This window comes from Narcine bancroftii, chromosome 2 (assembly GCF_036971445.1).
Source record: "Narcine bancroftii isolate sNarBan1 chromosome 2, sNarBan1.hap1, whole genome shotgun sequence".
NCBI classification, from domain to species: Eukaryota; Metazoa; Chordata; class Chondrichthyes; order Torpediniformes; family Narcinidae; genus Narcine; species Narcine bancroftii.
This window is the reverse complement of record NC_091470.1, coordinates 112795401-112818016: the sequence shown is the minus strand read 5'-3', so window position 1 is coordinate 112818016 and position 22616 is coordinate 112795401. Positions and strand designations below refer to the sequence as shown.

General features: G+C 43.4%; 1 protein-coding gene, 1 non-coding gene and 1 pseudogene across 2 annotated transcripts in view; all 3 read right to left on the bottom strand.

Moving 5' to 3' along the window:
* The window catches only part of LOC138754153 (leucine-rich repeat transmembrane neuronal protein 4-like), a 187269-nt gene that overhangs the window by 15559 nt on the left and 149094 nt on the right, over positions 1-22616 (bottom strand). The gene's annotated exons all lie outside the window — the stretch shown is intronic.
* Positions 3428-3521, bottom strand: LOC138755986 (U6 spliceosomal RNA; annotated as a pseudogene).
* On the bottom strand, positions 21929-22035 carry LOC138755944 (U6 spliceosomal RNA). Its single transcript, XR_011352641.1, has one exon. It is a non-coding gene; the product is annotated as a U6 spliceosomal RNA (small nuclear RNA).

The window sequence follows — 22616 nt, the reverse complement described above, 5'->3', positions numbered from 1 at the left end:
CAGTCCATACCTTTCTGGGTGTATTCAAGTTCAAGTTTATTTATCTTCTGATTGCACAAAATGGTGTTCTCCAATCCTCAGTGTGAAACACGCAGACACACAACCGGACATAACACACATACAGACAAACAAAACACATGCAGGACAAGTATTCATATATACACATAAATAAATATTAGTTAAGAAATAGTAGCGTCTCGGAGGATCAGTGTGAGCAGTTCCTTTGGTCATTCAGCATTCTCACTTCCCATGGGAAGAAACTGTTCCTCAGTGTGGCGGTGCTGGCTCTGACACTCCTGTATCGCTTTCATAATGGGAGTAGTTGAAAGATGCTGTGTGTGGGGTGAAAGGGGCCTTCAACTATTTTGCACACCCTCTTCAGACAATGATCTTGGTAGAACACACTGATGAGAGGGAAGGAGACTCCAGTGATCATTTCTGCCACACTTGTAGTCCTGTAAATTAACCTCCGATTCACTTCTCTGCAGCAACCGTACCACACTGTGATGCCTCCAGCCAAGACGCTCTCAATAGAGCTCCTGTAGAAGATCAACATGATGGTGGCTGGTTGCCTCGCCAGCTTCAATCTTTCAGGAAGTGAATTGCTGTTGCACCTTTCTGACAAGTGAAGTGATGTTGTGTGTCCAGGACAAGTCACTTGTTCGATGGACTCCCAGGAACTTGGTGCTCTCCTCTTTCTCCACTACTGAGTTACCAATGTGTAGTGGAGGGTGGTCATTCTTGGTCCTTCTGATGTCTATCTCCTTCATCTTAAGACTCGGGTTGTTATACTCGCACCATTTCACAAGATTTTCCACCTCTTCTCTGTAGTTTGACTCAATGTTTTTGCTGATCAGGCCGACTACTGTTTTGTCATCTGAAAACCTGATGACTCTGTTACAGCTGGATCTGGTGTTGCAGTTGTGGGTCAATAGTGTGAACAGGAGTGGATTGAGCACACAGCACTGAGTTGCTCAATGTGATGCTGCTCGACGTTCTGCTACCAACCCAGTTAAAGTATGGTCTTTCCATTAGGAAGTCAAAATGCTTGATTTGATGTTAAATGTTGTACAGCAGGTTCGAGATTTGAATCAGTCTCTCACCTTAAACTATTACTTAATCCTCTTTCCCACCTAGTCATCTGAGGGTATAGGAATGCTTGCATCTTAGCCTTGATAATGCCCAATGACATCTCTCTGAGGTGGAGAAGTGCTGTAGTATGGATTGTGGAAGGTCATGTGACCTCTCCCTCTGGAACCTGGAAGGAGTGTGGATTGTGGAGGGTCATGTGACCTCTGTCTGGAACCTGGTGGGAATGTGGATTGTGGAGGGTCATGTGACCTCTCCCTTTAGAAGTTGCATCACCTGCTAATCAAAATCGGTCTCTGCACACCCATTATGCACATCTGACCACTGAACCCTTTTATCACCTGGGCTGGACCCTCCATCTCACTCTACAATAAAGTCCACTTCTTGGAGTAGCACTTCCTCTTTTGTTCTTCGGTTTTGAGATTAACCCTGCTCCCCTCCAGGTCGCGAACTGCGGACAACACTGGAGGAGTCATTGGTAAGGATCAGGCTGTTGTATGTTAATGTTTTCTTAGAATTTTATTTATAAATTTAAAACCACAAAAATTCAGATACATTACGATAAATCAACTTCTAATACGAATACATGTGGTGTATGTATATAGAAAAAGATAGAACCCCCCCCCCCTCTCCCCCCACTAACCCTCTACTAAAAAGACAGAAAGAAAGTATAGGACAAGAGATTCACAACAGGAGTACTCCATATTCTTCTAATGTAATGAGACCTTTAGGAGAAAGGAATGTCTGAGTTTGTAAATATGGGCACCATATTTTCCAAAATATATAGCATTTATCTCTTAAGTTATAAGTAATTTTTTCAACTTGGAACTTCTGCATGCCATCTCTCCATACTCAAATCTGTATCTGATTTCCAAATTATAACAATACATTTCCTACCTATTGCTAAAGCAATTTGTACAAATTTCACTCAATACATATTCAATTTTAATTTAGGTTTAACTCCTTTAATATTTCCCAATAGAAATAACATTGGATCCTGTGGGAATTTAACCCTTGTTATTTGTTCTAATGAATTATCTATTTCCAACCAAAAAGGTTTAACCTTAGGACACTGGCAAGTAGAATGTAAAAATGTACCAATCTCCTGTCCACGTCTAAAACATAAATCTGAAAAATTATGGTTCAATCTATTTAATTTTTGAGGTATCAAATATAACTGATGGATAAAATTATGTTACACCAACCTATATCTCTCATTTATTGTACTTTTCATACTTTCTCTGTGTGATCGTACAGATTCTATCACCAATGTGTATATGTACAGATGGTAGTGTAGGATGACTGTGATTGGCTGAGAGCATAGCCACGCCTACTGGCAGGACTTAAAGGGTTGCTCCTAGCCAGACCAGGTCATTTTGGACTGGTCGACCTACATGTGATACGCTCCAGTCTTTTAGTTAATAAAAGCCTTGGTTTAGATCAACAAGTCTTTGATTCTTTCGATGTGCTCTACACTCTGCACAACTATGCTCATATAGTTGTCTATTCAAATCTATCTCCCATCTTTGTCTTGATTTATGAACCCTTACTTTCCAGGCTTTCCTTTGTAACAAATTGTACATTACTGAAATAAATTTATTTAAATCTCCATTACATATCAATGACTCCACTTCTGTTCCTGCTGCCAAAAATAAATCATGACCAAATAATCCCGTAAAAAGTTCATAACCTGATAATAACAAAATCTAGCATTCTCAGATATCTGAAACTTTTCATTCATTCTACTGAAAGTCATAAATTTCCCTGTTTCAAAACAATCCAAAACCTTAAAAATTGACTCCCCATAGAAAATGGAATAAATCTATTTTGAAATAATGGCATCAAACCTCCTCCTCCAATCTCTTTATCAACCTTATTTAATGTTTCAATATAGGGGTTTCTCTATTTGCTATCAACAATCTTGAATTCTATTTATAAATAAAATCTTGAGGATTTGCTTCTCCTATTTTAATGAATTCTATATTCACCCAAGCTGGAATTTTATTTAAATCGTACCTTGCATTAATAAATCGCAACTGGGCAGCTTTATAATAATTCATAAAATTGGGGAGTTACAAATCATATTTCCATCTCTAAGGAAACCATCACCATTTTCTGCTTTCCATAAAAAATTCCTGACACAAGCATTTAATGCCCTAAAGCATTTTTGAGGAATTTCAATGGGAACTGATTGAAAAAAGATATTGTATTCTAGGAAAGATATTAATCTTAACACAATTAACTCTACCTATTAAAGTTATAGTTACGCATTTCATCTTTCCAAGCCTGCTATTATTTGCTTCAATAATGGTGAGTGATTTAATTTAAATGATTTTTTTTAAAAATGGAACGCTTCACGAATTTGCGTGTCATCCTAGTGCAGGGGTCATGCTAATCTTCTCTTTTACTATATGTGCTGCCAAAGCAAGCACTTAAATACATTTTTGAACTCTGCCTCCACCCATATACCAAAATATTTTATTCAGAATCAGGCCATCTAAAATCAATAACTCTCTTACGTTTACTAAAGGCATAATTTCACTTTTATCCCAATTAATTTTATAACCTGAAACTTCTCCATATTCTTTTATCTTATTATGAGTTGGCACAGAGTTGAAAGGATCTGTTAAATAAATCAAAACATCGTCCACAAATAAATTTATTATATATTCTCCTTGATTCACCTTAATACCATTGAAGTTAGAATCCTGTCTTTTTAATGTGTACATTAGTGTTGTAGATAGCATTGGAGCAATGTCCCCACATTTCTTTCTCTTTGGCTTGGCTTCGCGGACGAAGATTTATGGAGGGGGTAAAAGTCCACGTCAGCTGCAGGCTCGTTTGTGGCTGACAAGTCCGATGCGGGACAGGCAGACACGGTTGCAGCGGCTGCAGGGGAAAATTGGTTGGTTGGGGTTGGGTGTTGGGTTTTTCCTCCTTTGCCTTTTGTCAGTGAGGTGGGCTCTGCGGTCTTCTTCAAAGGAGGTTAATGGGTAATGTGTTGTAATCCTTGCTTGTTATAAGTCTATATTACAGTGGCTCGTATCAGCAGTATTAAGTCCAATGTGACTGATCATACTGCGTTGTGTGATTGATAGTACATGTTATCCCTGTTGTGAACCCCTTACATGTGCTTCAATAACGATCCCTCCTGAGTTCAGCCTGTCCAGAATCTTTGTACTTTGAAGCCATCAAACTTGTTTCCCTTCCCACACAACATGCGCACCCTTCAGAGCAAAGAAATTTGACTTCAACGTCTAGCACCCTTCCTTGAGACTGAGTAATCACCAACTCACCCACTCACACAATAATCAGGATAGGGCCTGTTTCTGTGTTGTAGGCTCCGAAGGGTTGAAAAAATTCCAGACGGTGCTGCAAAACATAGGAAACTCTGAGCAGGGTATAAAGTAAAGGGAAGAGAAGAAAAAAAAATTCTAATGCTGGCCTTTCCACTTGTGAGTTTAAAAGCTAACACTTTGCATTCAATTGCACACTCAGTGACTAAATTATTTTGATTGAGTGCGTGTAACAGTACTTTGTTTCCACAGAAACCAGAAACTTGGTGCTGCTCCTGTTGGATTTAATCATCAACCAATTTATTTTTGATGAAACCTCTTCTGCCATCCGAGGCAATATGCAAACACGCCACAGATTATTTAACAGCCCTTGTTCTATTGTGGTTTGGCTGCACTCTGTATTTTCCTTTAGTTAATTGGCATTCCCTTAAATAACTGGAGTAATTTTCTGAGCTGCTGCTGTTTGACAAGGACAGATACATATTAAATATGACTCCATTGAAAATAATGACAACATGCTCATATCTCTAGTTACACAGAAAAGGTAGAGCACTCGTGATCTCACATTAATTAATATTAACAGGGCGGCACAGTTAGGGTAGCAATTAGCACAACGCTGTTACAGCGTCAGTGACACTGGTTCACGTGTCTGTAAGGAGTTTGCATCTTCTCCCTGTGCCTGTGTGGGCTTCCTCCCACCCTTCAAAATGTACAGGGACGGTAAAATTGGGTGTAATTGGGCTTGTTACCCAGAAGGCCCAACTACAGTGCAGAATCGTTACAAGTTCTAAAAAAAAGTTAAAAAGTTGAGTTGTAGTACCAATCGCTGCCACATGACTTGTTATACTTGTTGCAGTCCCCTGGGTGCTCCTACCCTCCTACCCTTCAGCAGGTGCACCACGGAGAGCATTCTGACTGGTTGTATCACTGTCTGGTGTGGAGGTACCAATGCACAGGACACGAAAAGGCTACAGTCGTGAACTCAGCCAGCACCATCACGGGCATCAGTCTCCACTCCATCGAGAACATCTACAAGAGGTTGCGTCTCAAGAAAGTAGCCTTTATCGTCAAGGACACCCACCCCCCAGGCCATGCCCTCTTCTCATTGCTACCAACAGGAAGGAGGTACAGGAACCTGAAGACAAACACCCAACAGTACAAAAATTGCATCTTCCCCTCTGCCATCAGATTTCTGAATGGACAATGAACCACAGTCATTATCTCACTTTCTCTTTGCTTCTCTCTCTCTTTAAAATCAAATTTATAGCAATATTTGCACTAATTATGCTGTCAAACAACCAATGTGCCATGTTCGTGACAATAAAATTCTGATTGATTCTGAAATTCTAATTCTGATCCACTTCTTCCTCCACACATGCTGCCTGTCATGTTTGCTAATTCCTATGTTCTGTTTTCAATTGCACATTCCAACATCTGAAGATTCTTATGCCTTCTGGAAATAAAACTGATCTTGTACTCAATCGTGCCACGGAGTCTGCAAGGGGGCACGTTCTGTAATCACGCTTGCATAATTTTTCAATGGTGCGTGGTAACAAGGAAGTGAAAAATTGCTTTTAATTTGAAACCAGGGAGGCAAGAAATAATCTGAAACCTGGTGTTTAAATAATACAGTAATGTCGCTTTTATTCGTCTCTGGTCAGTGGGAGAGATGCCCTTTAAATGTTGGCCTATCTCCAGAAAGCAGAAAGGTTCACTGTGATACTGTCAGAGAGATTAGGCTGATACTTCAAATCACACTGCTGACTTTAACACTTCTCCTTCCGCTTTTGATTTAGCTGTGAGAAAACGAGCAACTCAGGTGAGATATACCTGCAGGCAGTCAAGGTAGTGTGACGTTTTGTAGAGCTCACACTTGCCTAACTCTTTAATTGTTCATCCCAATCCCACACTGGTCAGTCTTCCTCTGGTCCCTCTGTTTCAATGAAACTTGATGTTACGCCAGGGAACATATTGAGCACTTTATCTTCTGACTGGTAAAATGACAGCCCTCAGGACTTAAAGTTGAATCTATTGTGCCGTATATCACGGAGAAAGGTCTTTTGGCCAAAACCTCTTCGCTGACCTATCCTTAAGTCCATAATTAGCCCTGGCTAATCTCTGCCTTAAATACACCCAGTGACTTGACCTCCACAAACACCTGTGACAACAAATTCCACAGATTTACCACCCTCTGACAGAAGAAATTCTTCTGTACCTTTCTTCTAAGTGGACGTCCTTCAATCCTGAAGATAGAACCATAGAACATTGCAGCCCAGAAACAGGCCCCTTTGTGTCCATTGCAACTCTCACTAGGCTGGCTGGTTTACAGCAGAACGAACCAATTCTGATTGACGATCATTAATCAGAATAATTCCCTGTTCACCACAGAGGGTGTCTGACCTTCTGAATGCAGTCAACATAATCAGAATTAGAATCAGGTTTATTGCCATGAAGGTGTCACAGAATTTGTTGTTTTGTGAAGCATTGCAGGTGTAAAATTGCTGTAAATTACAGTTCCATAAATAGATGATTATAAAGAAAATAATTAGCGCAAAGAAGAGGAAAAAGTGAGGTTCATTGTCTATCTAGAAATCTGATGGAGGGAAGCTGCCCTTGTGCCACTGAGTGCTCGTCTAAAGGCTGCTGTCCTTCCTTCCCGATGGTAGGAGAATGAAGAGGGTATGGCCTGGATGGGGAGGGTTCTTGATAATGGAGATTCTCTGTTATTAATGAAATGCTGGAAACAGAGGCAGCATCAGGTACAGAGAGAATGATGTTGATAAGGGCTGTGAAGAGGAAGTACAGAAAGGCTCAAGGAAAGTGGAGACAGTGGTGACTACTGGGATGTGGGCACTGTTGCACGCTAACTCGGTTGCACACAGCCAACGTAGAGATACTTCCTATTTATCAGAGAGCTCAAGAGCTACAACAATGACCATACACATACAAAATAGAGGCTACAAACCAACAGGTGAGTGTACCTGAAAAAGGTAGTGGACGCAGCCCAGTACATCAAAGACAAAGCCTTCCCCACCATCGAGGACATCTACGGGGAACGCTGCCATATGAGAGCAGCAGCAATCATCAAGGATCTACACCAGCCAGAACACACCCTGTCCTCGCAGCTGGCATCAGGAAAGAGGTATTGGTGCCACAAGACTCGTGCCACCAGGTTCAGGAACAGTTGCTGCCCTCCACCATTGGACTCCTCAATAACAAACTCAGACACTCATTGAAGGGTTCTTACTTTTACCATTAATTATTTTCTTGTATTTGCGCAGTCAGTTTGCTTACATTCCTTTCTTTGTGTACATTTCTCGCTTTTGTATGAATACAGTATCTTTCTCCTTGAGTACAGCGTACAGTTACCAATAAGTAGTAATTCTGCCTGGCCTACAGGAAAAAGAATCTCAGGCTTGTATGTGATGAGATGATGCACTCCGACAATAAATCTGAAATTTAAAATTTGAACTATATGTCAGGAGTAACACTACTACACCGGCCCATCGAAAAATGACTACACACAAGCCCACCATCAGAGGGCACAACATCTAAAACCTCAAACGAGGCTTTCAGATGAGTGATTAAAGGTAGATGATTTGAGGTAAATGTTTGTAAAAAGTTGAATATTTTTCTAAAGAAGAAAGGAGATCATATTATTGTAAGAACGATTATGGATTCTAGTTGCAGAGATAGAACTGAGCTCACTCACTATATTCTGTTTGGCAGTCACTCCTTGGACTGATTGGCAACACATGGCTGCAATCTGAAAATAAACACGCCGCAGGTTTGAGCTTCCGACACAGACACCTGGGAACATGACATGGAAGGTACTCAAGGTAGAATTTGCCAGAAAGCTTGACTGCTAACCAAGACTGGATCTAAGAGTCCTGCTGCATAAATGAGATCCCTTGGCACACTGAGCCTACTTTGATCACCGAGTGATCATGTACACTAATGCTATGCTCATCTGATTTTATTTTTACATCATTCCCAGCAACTCTCGCTGGATTTTTCTGCTCACCTTCACACTGGGGGTAATTTGGAGCAGCCAATTAACCATCAAACTTGCAAGACTTTGGGAAGTGGGAGGACACCAAATATCAGGTCGGGTTCTGAAGGACTGCACTGACTAATTGAAGAAGGTTATTATGGACACCTGCAGCAGTCCATCATCCCTGTGGGTTTCTAGGCTGGTGGAGAAGCCATCCTCGTTGGGAGTCAACACCCGTCTTTGTAACTGGATTCTGGACTTCCTAACGGACAGGTCAAAGCCTGTCTGGGTCAGTGTCAGATCATCAGGTACCCTCTCGCTGAGCACTGGCGCACTACTGGTTTGTGTTTTCAGCCTGCTCCTGTTCACGCTCCTGGCTCATGACTGCATCACGAGATCCAACTCCAAGTTTGCAGATGACTCAGCAGTCGTTGGCCTCATCAGCAACAACAATGAGTCGCACTACAGAGAAGAGGTGTTCAGCATTCAACACAATCATACCACAGTACCTGATAAGGACCTTGAACCTACTGGGTCTAAACATCTGCCTCTGCAAATGGATTATTGACTTCCTGTCGGGGAGCACCTCAGGCAGCACCTCCAAGACCATTACACTAAGCCCGGAGTTGGGGGGGGGGGGGGGGCCCACAGGGCTGTGTACTTAGTAGACTGTTGTTTGCTCGGCTGACCATGACTGTGCAGCTAAACACAGCATGGCCCACATCATCAAATTCGCTGACGATATGACCATGGTGGGCCTGATTAATAAGAATGACAAGTGAGCATAGAGAGATGAGGTGCAGTCACTAACCGACTGGTCAGAGCCAACAGCCTGTATCTGAATGTTAACAAAACAAAAGAGATGGTTGTCAACTTCAGGAGGGATCAGGGGGTTCTCGCTCCGCTGACCACTGAAGCCTCTACTGTTGAGGTTGTCAAGAGCATCAAGTTCCTTGGAGTGCACTTGGCGGAGAATCTCACCTGGTCCCTTAACACCAGCTCCATTGCTAAGAAAGCCCATCAGCACTTTTAATTCCTATGAAAGCTGAAAAAAGTCCATCTCCCACCCTCCATACTCACTACATTTTACAGAGGACGTATTGAGAGCATCCTGTGCAACTGTTTCACCGCCTGGTTTGGAAGCTAAACCACCTCAGACCACAAGACCCTGCTGAAGATAGTGAAGTCAGTCGAAAAGATCATCGGGGGCTCTCTTCCTAACATGATGTACGTCTACAGCACAAGATGCAGGCCAAAGGCAATAAACATTGTGAAGGTCTCCACATGCCCCTCACGTAAACTGTTCTTCCTTCTGCCATCTGGTAGGAGTGTTACAGTACCTTACGTCCAAATTGGGCAAGTTTTTTTTCCCCCCAGGCTATCAGGTTCCTGAATTCCCAGAACATATGTGCATAGAGTACTGTGGTCTTGATATTTAATATTTAATGTGTTTAACTTCTATTTTAGCTTGTATTTATGTGAATATGCTCCATGATGCTGGAGAAACACTATTTCATCTTTGCCGTACGAGCATGTTATGAATGATAAATAAAGGTGACTTGACTTGACAAAGGCACTTTACCAAATCATCCAGCAAGCTACCACAATGCCCTAAGAAAAACAGTTGAGGCCATCAATCAGAGTCCACTGATGTTGGATGTCAGGTACTCACTCACAGCTGTTACCATTATAATGAATCTACCTGGAATGAGTTAATGTTCTTTGCAACGACCAAAACTAATTTATTATTCCTTTCTGATGTCTTCCACAGCTTCACATCTCCGACCTTCCAGTCAATCTCAGCAACCAAGCAATTGGAGCAAGATTTACCATTATTGCATTATTTTGAAAATGCTACTGTGATACCAAATAAAATTCTCATCTGCTTCCTGCAGAAAAAGAAACATACGCCGCTGTCCAATCTCTCTATTGAAAGTCGTGAGTGCAGTCCTGAGGCGGGTTTGACAGAGGTTTCTTTTGATGGACGACCAGCATCATGTACACTCCACTCTGGTGGCTTTGTTTGCTGTCGGCAGAATCACAGATGGCAATGAGGAAGTGAACCAGATGAGACAGATTAGTTGGCTGAATGGTCTCACAAAAATAACCTTGCATTCAACATTAGCAAAATTAAGCCACTGATTTAGGATTTCAGAAAGGGGGAAATCAGGAGAACATGAACCAGTCTTCATTGAGGGGTCAGATGTGGAGAGGGTAAAGAACTTCAAATTCCTGGGTGTCAACATCTCTGAAGATCTATCCTAAGTCACTGCAATCACAAAGAAAGCTTTTTGACCGTGGTTCTTAGCTTGAGAAGATTTAAATGTCTCATATAAATTTATACAGGTGTGCTGAGGAAAGCATTCTAATTGGTTGCATCACTGTCTGGTATGGCCAATCAGCCAATGCGTAGGAGAGGAAAAGTCTGCAGAAGGATGTGAACTCGGCCAGTGGCATGACGAGCACCAGCCTTCACTCCACCGAGGGCATCTACAAGAGGTGTTGTCTTAAGAAAGCAGCCTCTGCATTCAAGGACTCCCACCACCCAGGCCAGGCCCTCTTCACACTGCTACCATCGGGAAGGAGGTGCAGGAGCCTGAAGACAAGCAGCCAATAGTATAAAAACAGCTTCTTTCCCTCCAGATTTCTGAATCGACATTGAATCACACATGCTTCGCATTAATTAATTATGTTTAAATAGTGCACTTACAGAAATATAATTTATAGCAACTTTTGTACCCATAATGCACAATAGAACAAATTTTGTGGTACATGTTTCATGACAATAAACATGATTCTGTTTTGATTTTTTTTTGCCATGGCTATGTGACTGTTGATTGGAAAGGAGCTGAGTTATAGCATCAAAGATTTCAATTTTTAGCAGTGGATAGCTCAATGCTCTTTAAGAACCTCCCTCACCTTCACTGAATACCTACGCCTTCTCAGGGCATCAGTAATGGGGAAAGGGAAAAGCAGAGAGGGAAAAGCAGAGGAGATGACCCAAATGAACAGTGACCACAACAGCGGACCAGTGAGGGGCTCTGTGGCGGGCTGTCGATGACTCAAGGTGAGGAACTCGCGCAGGCTGTGGGCAACTGGCAACTGCAGCCAGACTCCTACCAAGCTGCCAACTTCTGGAGACTGGCTCGAGACTAGCTGAAGGCGGTACCGGGTATCGGAATTGGAAAGCGAGAGGGTGCTGATGGCGCTGAAGGCCATGTCGGAGATCAAGCCTCGGGTCGCCACTGATTTGGACTGAAGTCTGTGTGACTGCGGGAGCGCTGGAGGTGAATCCACGGCTTCTCAGTGACTCAGGGTGGCTGGGGGGGTGGGGGGGAGACTCCCTTTTGGTTCTCTTTCTCTGAATGTAAGGTGCTCTGGGGTATTTTTTCCTGCCGGTGGTGATCCTGTCTGCCTTACGGCAGAATTTTGTGTAATGTTACATCTGTTTTATTACACGGCAATAAATAAATCCTGAATCTTAAGCATTCCAGCCAAGGACCTCTCAGCTGCAAAAGCAAATCAGGAAATGCCACTAATATGGAGATAACTGCCAGGAATTGACCTTCCACCAAAGTAAAAACTGCAAAAGAGTAATATGTTCAGTACTTGGCTCATGACAAATGTGGCATTTGGTGTTTAAATGAGAGCAATTATTAATCTGGTAGGAGATGATAAATAATCTGAGTAATTAAGGATGCCATCAGCAATAATCTAGGGAGATACCTGCTTTCAACTGTGTAAGTCTGGCATTCCATGCACACCCGCTGAGACCTGCAGAGAGGTTCTTGCAGGATACTCAGATTACCCAGATGCATCAAGCTCAAAAGCATGTCAGGGCATTAATAGGTGCAATGTCCAACTGTTTGCTCATCCGGCAACAGCAGTCTTGAGGGTACAGTTTCATTCAGGTTTCATTGTGTGACACTGCTGTGTCAGAACATTTACCGGCAAGCCGGATGCTGAACTCTCAAGATTCTGAACAATTGGCTACTGGATTGTCAGACTCTCATTGTGGCTGGACGAACATTTTTGATTAAAGTGAAACATGAAAGTCTGCAGACATGGTTAATTTTTTTTGTGAGCTGGAATTCTTGCACCACCTTACATTTCCAAAATCACTGGCACAGTATTCGAGGAACCACATCAAGTTAATTCTGCATCTAGTCACACGATCATAGGGAAACAATGATCTCTTCAGGGTTAACTCTATCTTGGCTACTGCCCCCAGCTATGGGATTGGGCCCCACCTAATCAAATGCTCTAAGCATTGATATGCTGGAGGAGCTCAGCCAGTCTCGCAGCATCCATGGGAGGTAAAGATATATTACCAACATTTCGGTCCTGAGCCCTTCAAGGTGTGAGTGAAAAAAGATGGGTGACTGAATTAAAGGCTGGGGAAAGAAAGGGAGGGGGAGACCAACAACAAAAGGTGTTAATTTAATATGATAGGAAAGGTAGGAATTGATTTAGGCTTTGTGAAAGGAGACACAGGGAAAAGGGGAGAGAGAGAAAGACAGAGCTAGAGGATAAGAGACAGGGGCAAGAAGATAGGGAGAAGTCGGAGTTAATGCCATCTGGTTGGAGGGTGCCCAGATGCAAGGTGAAATGTTGTTTCTCCAAAATGCGGAGGTCTCCATCTTGCAGTGCATGGGACCATGGACAGACAGGTCAGCAAGGGAGCAAACAGTCCATCCAAGTGAAGCAACACTCCACTTGTGAATCTGCAGGGGTTGTCTGCCCAGTGCTCCTGTTGTGGTCTCCTCTACATCAGAGACACTTGACTCATTCTGGGAGATTGCTTCATTGAGCACTTCAGCTGTGTCCACTGCAATAACAGTGCCTATCCATTTCATTTCCCCACTTCATTCATTTGCCAATATGTCTGCCCATTCACTGCCAGACTGACACCACCTGCAAATTGGAGGAACAACATCTTGTATTCTGTCTGGGCACCCCTCAACTGGATGGCATTAACATTGACTTCTCTAATTTCCCTTAAACCTACCCCCACCCCCCATCTTCTACTACCCCCTGTCACTTTCCCCCAGCTCTGTCTCTCTCTTCCCTTTTCCCTCAGTCTCCTTTCGCAGAGCAAAAATCACTTCTCATCTTTCCTCTTATATGCAATCAAAACCTTTTGTCTGTTGGTCTGGACTCCTCTCCCTTCCATTCTTCCCCCTTTTCTCTCCCCAGGCTTTAATTCAGTCACCCATCTTTTTTCACTCACACGTTGAAGAAGGGCTCAGGCCCGAAATGTCGGTAATATATCTTTACCTCCCATGGACGCTGCGAGACTGGCTGAGCTCCTCCAGCATATCAGTGCTTAGAGCATTTGATTAGGTGGGGCTCAATCCCATAGCTGGGGGCAGTAGTCAAGATAGAGTTAAACCCTGAAGAGATCATTGTTTCCCTATGATCGTGTGACTAGACGCAGAATTAACTTGATGTGGTTCCTCGAATACTGTGCCAGTGATTTTGGAAATGTCAGGTGGCGCAAGAATTCCAGCTCACAAAAAAAATTAAAACGGGAACAAAGGAGATGGATTAAAATCCCAGTGTTATCTCTCTCGCTGTCTTTGATTGCAATAAGGACAAGAAGATGACAAAGCTTCACAATTAATCACATCTGTCAATCAAAGTGGAAGTTTAAAGCCTGGTTTTCTGATTTAATTATCACAGCTTTCACTCACAGTGGCTGAAACCTTGCTCGACTGTTGGTCTGGCCATTCGAGATAATGGCTTGTCCGCTACAACCAGGCAGCAGGGTGTTGATCAATATTAATTATTTCTCTCACCTAGGTGGGCTTAATCTTCATGGTCATTTGTTAGTCACAGAGTCAATTTTAGTGATAAGTGACACTTGCACCAGCGTAAACAATCAAACTTCCTTGTCTTCACTTATTTAATCCCCAAAAGTAGTTTGACCCAATGAATAGAATAAAAATCAAAGCAGAAAACTTGTCCTTTAGAGTAAAACAAGAAAATCGTTGGGGTCGAGTGCGATACACAAAGTTGCTGGCTAAACTCAGCAGGTCACGCAACATCCATAGGATGTTAAGGGTAATTACTGTTTTGGGGGCCTGCGTGAGGTATGTGCAAAATGCAGGGAGGAGCATGAATATAAAAGTTTGAGGGGGCAGGTGGGTGGAGGAGGGAGGAATGAGCAGGGGGAAAAGCACAGGCTAACAGGTGGGATGGTATAAGAGGAAAAATGCTGAGGTGATGGGGTAGTTCTCTGGTAGGAGAGGGAAGGGATGGAGAGCTGGGCAAAAGGAGACAGGGGGATTGGGAAAGGCAGAGACTCGGGGAGAGGGGGTTAAATGAAATTGGAGGTCAATGTTAATGATGCCTGGTTGTGAGTACCCAGATGGAATATTAAGCATTGTTCCTCCAGTTTGCATGTAGCCTTGATTTGACAGTACATGACGCTATGGATAGCCATGTCAGTGTGGGTTTGGGCTGTGGAATTTAAATGATTGAACTCTGGGATGTCCCCATTATTGGAGCGGACAGTGCAAGTCAACAGCATCTCCAAGGTAGAGGGAAGCACCGGATGCAGAAGACATTCCCAGCAGATTCACAAATGAAATGTTGCTTCACTTGGAAGGACCGTCTGGGGGCAAAAATGGTGGTGAGGGAGGGTGTGTGGGTGCAAGCTTAGCACTCCCTGCGGTCACAGGGGTAGGTACCAAGTGGGTGACTGGAGGGATGAGTGGATGAGGGAGTCACGGAGGGAGCAACAGAGGGGAAGATGTGTCTGATGTTGGGATTCCATTGTGGAGAATATTTAGTACTTTGAGATTGTGACTTGTTTCTGAACACTGCAGTCAGGGGAACATCTACACTGTATTGGCCTTGTCAAATGGCTTTTGTTTCAGTGGCACTTTGATGCCCCAAATACAGCAGCTGACCCAGGTTTGAATCTGATCTCTGATGCTGCCGACATAAAACTCTGGATTTCAAAGTGGACAGGAGGTGGTTTGTGTCACAGATGGTTCCCTCTTGTGGTTTGTGGGACAACCATGTCACTTCGAATTTGCCTAGTTGCAGGCAAGTTTACTACAAACAGAAGCTGTAAAATGGGAGTTATTTCATCATCCTTTAGAGAATGGAAAAAGTGAATGCAGTGCAATTAAATGCTGAGTTAATGTCCTTTTGTTTATTCAGCATTTACTGTACTGTTAATCAAGAAATGTTCCCTTGGCTTCATCATACAAACCATTGTCATCTCTGGCTGATGCCTTGGCCTTCATTGTGAGTAACATTTCCTCTGTACTGTTCTCCATATGAATGGCGGCCATTGTGTGACAGAGCACCAGCCTACTTTGGACTGTGGAGACGTCGATTTCACCTTGCCCAAAATCTGTGTTTTCGTGATCACGGTTAAAAAAAAAATTCCCAGCAGATTGTTGCAATTGTTTGCCCATGATACTCAGAAACTCCCCCATTTCTTGCAGTAAAAAGCTCGTTTATCAAAATTAGGTGTTCACTGCCAAGGCTCCTTGCTGAAATGAAGGCTATTTGTCAGCCAACAAACCTTGTCTGACAAACGTCTTTGAACCTCGTGAACCGATCCTCATTTCTCAGTTTTACTTTCTTGGAAGAAAAAAAAGTTTAAAAATCCGAAAGGACAGGTTTCTGGAATCGAGCCAGGGAGCAACCCCGACATTTCTTGATGGGGAAGAGAACATAAAGAACAAACATAGAAATGGCTCTTGTCTGGACAATGCACCTATTGATCCTTTTCCCTTGTTATTCTTTATTATTGATCTCTGATTGAAAATACTCAATGACAAAGCCCAATTGGACAGTGAATTCCAAAGATTCATCATCCTCTTGGTAAAGGTCTTTCCTCCCAGTTCTGCATACAGAAGTCAACTCCTTACCATATATAACCATATAACCATTTATGGAGCGGAAACAGGCCAAAATTGTCGATCCTGTGGAAAAGTTGACCCCCTCCCCCCTTATTTTTGGCCCTGACTTCCCACCCATCCAAGCTTCTGATTCCCTGGCTGCTCACCTATTGGTGCTCCTGACAACCCTACCACGGATCATTGACCCGGCTGTCCGCCCATCGGAGCTCATCTTGTACAGGTGAAACATTAGCCGGTCAAACCCCATCAAAATGTTACAAGGTTCGGTTGATCAGTGGTTGCAGGGTAGGGCATCTGCCTCATAGATACAGTGCCACAAGTTTGATCCTGATATCTGGTGACATTCTCCCTGTGACTGTGCAGGTCTCCTCAGGATCCTCTAGTTTCTTCCCAAAAGGATGCGTGTCAGTAAGTCAATTGGTAAGTCAGTAAGTGTAATTGCCCCAGAATCGGTGGGTAGGGGAGAATCAATAGTTCGGGGAGGGGGTGTTGAAGGTGTCGGCTATTCATGGACAAGCCCAAGGTTACAGAAAATAAAGGAAAGTGCTAGTATAGACATGATGGGCTAAACAACCTCCTTCAAGGTTGAAATTAAATACAAGAAACTGGAGAGATCTGCTGAGTTTGTTATCGCAAAATACGCGGTACAGTGTGTGGTTGTGTTTCTGTGTGTGTGTTTTTGTGCATGTGTGTTTGTGTGTGTGAGGGGAGTGGGGGGTGGCTGACAGTTAATTATAATACAGTGATGAAACCATCAACATGGTCCAAAGCCTGCCTTTAAGTATTCAGGAGAATACTTTATCAAAGAAACCTGAAGTGAGATGATGTTATCACACAGAAATACTGCAGCAGGAACTCAGCAGGTCATGCAGCTTCCATAGGAGGTAGAGGTATATAATCGATGTTACGAGCCTGAGTCCTTTTTCAAGGCTCACCCCTACAGGAGCCAACATGGTCAAGAACTCAAACTTGTCCAAGTACCTACCAGGACAAAAAAAATCTGCTTGTATAATCCCTGTGTGGTTCAAACCAGTTTATTTTCCCTTTCAGTAGCGAAGACCCTTTCAGTGCAATAAAAAGCATTTTCAGCTCGTTGAGACTTTCATGTGCCTGGTGTTATGAGACAAGTACATGAGATATAAAAAAAACTGCTGTGGTGTAAAATGTTTTATTGTTCAAGTGAAATCTTTCCCGCTCCTTCTTGAATCCCAGAATCATCATTGCTGGCCTTCCAAGGCTCTTCAGTTTGAAGACAATTTAATCACTCCATTATTGGCGACCATGCTGCTTGCTGCCAAAGTCCTGAGCTTTGGAATTCTCTCTAAGCCATTCTGCTCTGCTCTCCTCCTTTGAGACATCTTTCACCAAGCGCTTTCTGTTCATTAAATCTCATCGTAGGGTTCGATATCAACTGTTCCTTGAAAGCCACGGCGGGCATGGGATCAGCTGATTGTTGCTGTCTGCAGCCTCAGACATTGCTTTAACATGGCAGAGAAAGCACTTTTATAAATGAGAAGGAAACAGGAAAGGGACTGTCCAATTCCCTCTTCAATCACGTGGGCAGAAGAGGCAAAGAAAGGGAAAGGGTAAGTATTTAACAGGAAAGATACTAGGGGTTTCTGTGGCCCACAAAAAGTTGTCATGACATTATCCTCATGAGTTTGCAAGGTTGGGAAACACCGGCAAATTTCTATGGATGTGTGGTGAAAAGTGTGGTATGAGACATCAATACCCCCGAGCATCAAGCCCAGCAAAAGGTAAAGGACGCAGCCCAAGACATCACAGGCAAAACCCTCCCCACTTTTCAAGAACATTCGTTGGAGGGCAGCAGCAATCATCAAAGATCCACACCATCCAGCACATGCTCTGTTCTTGCTGCTGCCATCAGGAAAGGGGTACAGGTGCCAGAATGCTCTCCAGAGTGTTCACCTGCCGAAGTTTTCGAGAGTCTTTGGAGAATATCAAATCTCCTCAAACACCTCACAAAGTATTCATTGCTCGAGTAATCATTAAAATACAGAGCGGTGGATGTATTGTTAACCTTAAACCTTAGTGGGTTAAAAAAAAAGAATTTATGACAGAAACTCTTCCCTTGAGACATCCTCAAGCAATTTTATTTTAAAACATCATTGATTTTTACCATTAAGATTAAAACATCACTAAAAATTTATGTAACATGGCAAACAGCAAGAAAAACCCATACAATTCAATATATATATGTATTTATATTTCATGTCACTCAGAAATATTTTGAAGCACTTAATATAAAATTAATTCTTTTAGTGACACTCATGCATGAGGTAGGGTAGACAGTGATGGTGTTATTGGATTAGGAAGCCCAAAGGCTTCACTAATGATCCACAGACATGTTTAAATCCCAGCACAGTGGTTAGGGAACGTAAAGTCAGCTAATTAAATAAATCTGTAATTTAGAGAAAATTCCTGCATAGTGACCTTGAAATGAATGAATTGTTGTGAACCCAAATGGCTCTTTCATATTCTCCAGGGAAGGAAATCTATCCTTACTGGGTCTGGCTACAGATCCACTGCATTATGACTGACTTCAGTATGAAATTGTGGCCAAGCTACTCAGTTCAAAGTCAGTTAGAGATTTACATATGGCATAGAGGGAGGTCGTTTCACTCCTTCAAATCTACACAGGGTCACAGAGCAGTCCCATCCCTTGTTCAACTTCTTCTGTAACCTTCTCTCAACCAGGTTCCTTCACTCACTGAGACGTTCGGGGAAATTACAGTGGCCAGTTAAACCTATCACCCTGCTAGTCTGGGATGTGGGACAAAGCTGAAGTAACCACGATTCAAGATTCCTTTATTGTCATGTAATAGTACACCAGTGTCAGTGCTGTACAATTGCTCAGCAAAAGGAGGTGTAGGGTGCTCCTTCCATCCTATAGCCTACAGGTCATCCTTGGGCAAGGTGTAGAACCTGTTTAGCCTCCCAAACAGGGTCACACGAAGCCACGGATGGCAGTTAGTGGATGGTTTTTACAAGCAGATTCTACACATTGGAATTTATGGTTGTAAAACTAAAAATGCTAGGCAGATGAATCTACTGATCATTGGCCAGGGTGACCATCCAGTTTGGACACTGCAATTGAAGGAGGCAACGGGAACTACTCCAGTATTTTTCCCTTGTATACATTCTCAGCTCAAAGATGGAGCCTTCATCGAAGGAGAATAGGGGAGGCAACAACTACAATTGGGAGGGACAGAGATCATGACAGATGGAGAGACATGATTGCCCACGCCGAACGACAAGGCACCTGAACGAATAGTACAGAACATATATTACTGGAAATGACCTTCTGCCTGCATTCAGGCAGATAAAATGTCAGCATTAGTGTCACCAGGTGCCCCTTAGAGTGTGAGAGAAAAAGAAGCAGAAGAGAATCTCTTCTGAGTCACTGAGTGCCCGTGGATTCACTTCCAGCGCTCCTGCAGCCTCTGCAGCTGTGCAGGCGGGTGTTCAATTCATTGGCAACCCGAGCTCCAGATTCAAACCACCCGATGCAATCAGGAACTCTTCGGCACCCAAGGCCCTTTGGCCCCCTCTTGAAACCTGGCTCCAGCAGCCCACAGCCGATGTGGGCTGGTTGCTCATAGCACGCATGGGTCCCTTAGTTGCTGAGCCTTTTGCTGATCCGCTGCCGTGGTCACCATCCTGTAGGGTAATCTCTTTTGCTTCTCCTTCTCAACGGGGGTGCTCTCTCCATTTCTGGTGCACGACATCTGTCCATTTCCTCTCTAGAGTCTGAAACCCCGCGTGGCCGCTGCCGAGCACAGACACCACCATCTTGGGTGCCGTTGGCTTCTCCAACAGGCTGCTTAATGTCTGTATGGAATCACCAGCATTAAGAGCTGGCGGTTGAACCCTTCAGATTGTGTCTCCACTCTCCAGGGTCTGCACCAGAGCTAGCACTGCCACAATGTGCAAAACCCACTCAGGCGCTACCGGAGATCAAGATTGAACCCGGGTCACTGGCTCTGTGAGGCAGCAGTTATCAAGGGGGAGACCAATGAAATCTGAAATGACCAGCAAGTGCAAAATAAATTGAATGCTGGAAGCACGAGATATCCTAAAATACTTCATGCCATGTTGACCCCTGAGGGATGAAATGCTCTGGTTGTGAGATGAGGTCTCGTTCTTTGGGCCTACATTGAGTTCAGAGCAGGAGAGAAGAGGTCAGAGAGGGCGAGAGGCAGCAAATTAAATTCATTCCCATTTTCCCTGATGCTATCTGAAGCTTTCCTCCACTGTTTTACCACATCATTCTTCTGCAGAATTGCCTACCCGAGGGGCAACTAAAAGTTGCCTCAACTAAAGCAAGTGATACTTCCTACATGCTTGGCAGAGGGGACTTGAACAATGACTAGTATCATTGATGCTTGAAATTTTAATTCCATTGAATGCTTAACAACCAAGGAGCTGTTAGTGTTTCAGGTTCATTAGGTGAACTCTGCAATTGAATCAGTGCTGATGGCAGCACAAGATCAGTTTTATCTGGACTGTTTGATGTGTAATCGGCATCAGTGTATGGATTCTGATGTTTCTGTAATGCAAGGGTATTGATCCAACATTGGTGCCGTCACACCTTATACTTGGATTCTGAGCTGGAGTACCAGTGGAGGGTGTGAATAATCAAGATAAAGGTTCCATTATTGTCACTACAATTCGAATGTAACATATATGAAATTCTTTAACTTTTGTCGACCGTAAGAAAGACAGAGAGTCGCCATTTTGTCTAGCGCCCCTCACAGAAACCTTCAGCACCCGATGTTCCAAGGCGGTCTCCCCTCCAAGTACTGTCCAGGCCTGATCCTGCTTAGCTTCCAAGATTAGATAATCTCATGTATATTCAGGCTATGCTGGTCGCCTTGGGATGGTCGCTTTCTCTCGTATTGTAAGGGGTACCGGGCAACACTAATGGTGACTTGTGATGGTCATGCTCCGACGAAATTGTATCGAAGAAGACCACCCTTCCTTGTGCTGAGGAAGCCATGGGTTCGATTCTCACGCTGTTGCCCTGGGTGCTGAGGGTGTGCTGGACTGTGGGAGGATTTGCATATTGGATGGGATCCAGCATTAAACAGATGTTGCGTATATTCACTCTGCAATGGGTAGTGCTCCTCACCTTCCACTGAACTTTCAGAAGTTCCCATGGTGCTCTCTTGGAACTCTTCTCCTGGGGATTTATGGGTCTTAATCATTGGGTGTATTGAAAGAATGCAAGAAGCTTCTTTTTAAATTTAGACACACAGCACGATAACAGGCCACAATGGACCACGAGTCCGTGCCGTCCAATTTACACCCCATTTACCTACACCCCCGGTATGTGTTTTTAAACGGTGGGAAGAAACCAGAGCCCTTGGAGAAAACCCATGGAGACACGGGGAGAAATTACAAACTCCTTATAGACAGTGCGGGATTCGAACCCTGGTCCAGTCCCGATCACTGGCGCCGTAAAGGCATTGCACTAACTGCCAAACCAACCGCGCTGCCAGTTCTTTAATTGATAAGCCCAGATGAACCACACAGCAACATTTGAAAGGTTGGAACAAAATTATCAGAGCAAGGAGAGCATCAGATGGAGAGCTGGAGTTTTTTTTTTGTTTTTTTTTTTAAATTTTTTTTTTCTTCTTTTTTTTAAAAAAAATATGGAACGCTTCACGAATTTGCGTGTCATCCTTGCGCAGGGGCCATGCTAATCTTCTCTGTATCATTCCAATTTTAGTATATGTGCTGCCGAAGCGAGCACAAGGAGTTTTTTTTAAAAAAAACCTCTGGCTGTACATGAAAGGGATGAACTAAGAAAGCAACAAGATCCAAGGATAGGCTTTTTTTTTGACAAGATTTGTCCACAATTCCAGTTGTCAACTTGTTTAAAATATGTTAATACCACTAGAGATAGATCAGTTCATTGAATGGTACCACAGCAATAACCTTGCGTTCAACATTAGCAACACCAAGGACCTGACTGTGGACTTCAGGAGGAAACCAGGAGAACACGACCCAGTCCTCGTTGAGGGCTCAGCCGAGGAGAAGGTCATGAAATTGAAATTCCTGAGTGTCAATATCTCTGAAGATCTGTTCTGGAATTGCCATGTCAATGTAATCATGAAGAAGCCTCACCAGCGGCTATACTTTGTGAGGAGTTTGAGGAGATTTTTATGTCACCAAAGACTTGAAAATTTCTACAGATCTACTGTGGAGATCATTCTGACTGGTTGCATCGCTGTCTGGTACGGAGGTGCCAATGCATGGGACAGGAAAAGACTACAGAGAGTTGTGAACTCAGCCAGCCACATCAAGGGCATCAGTCTTCACTCCATTGAGGTG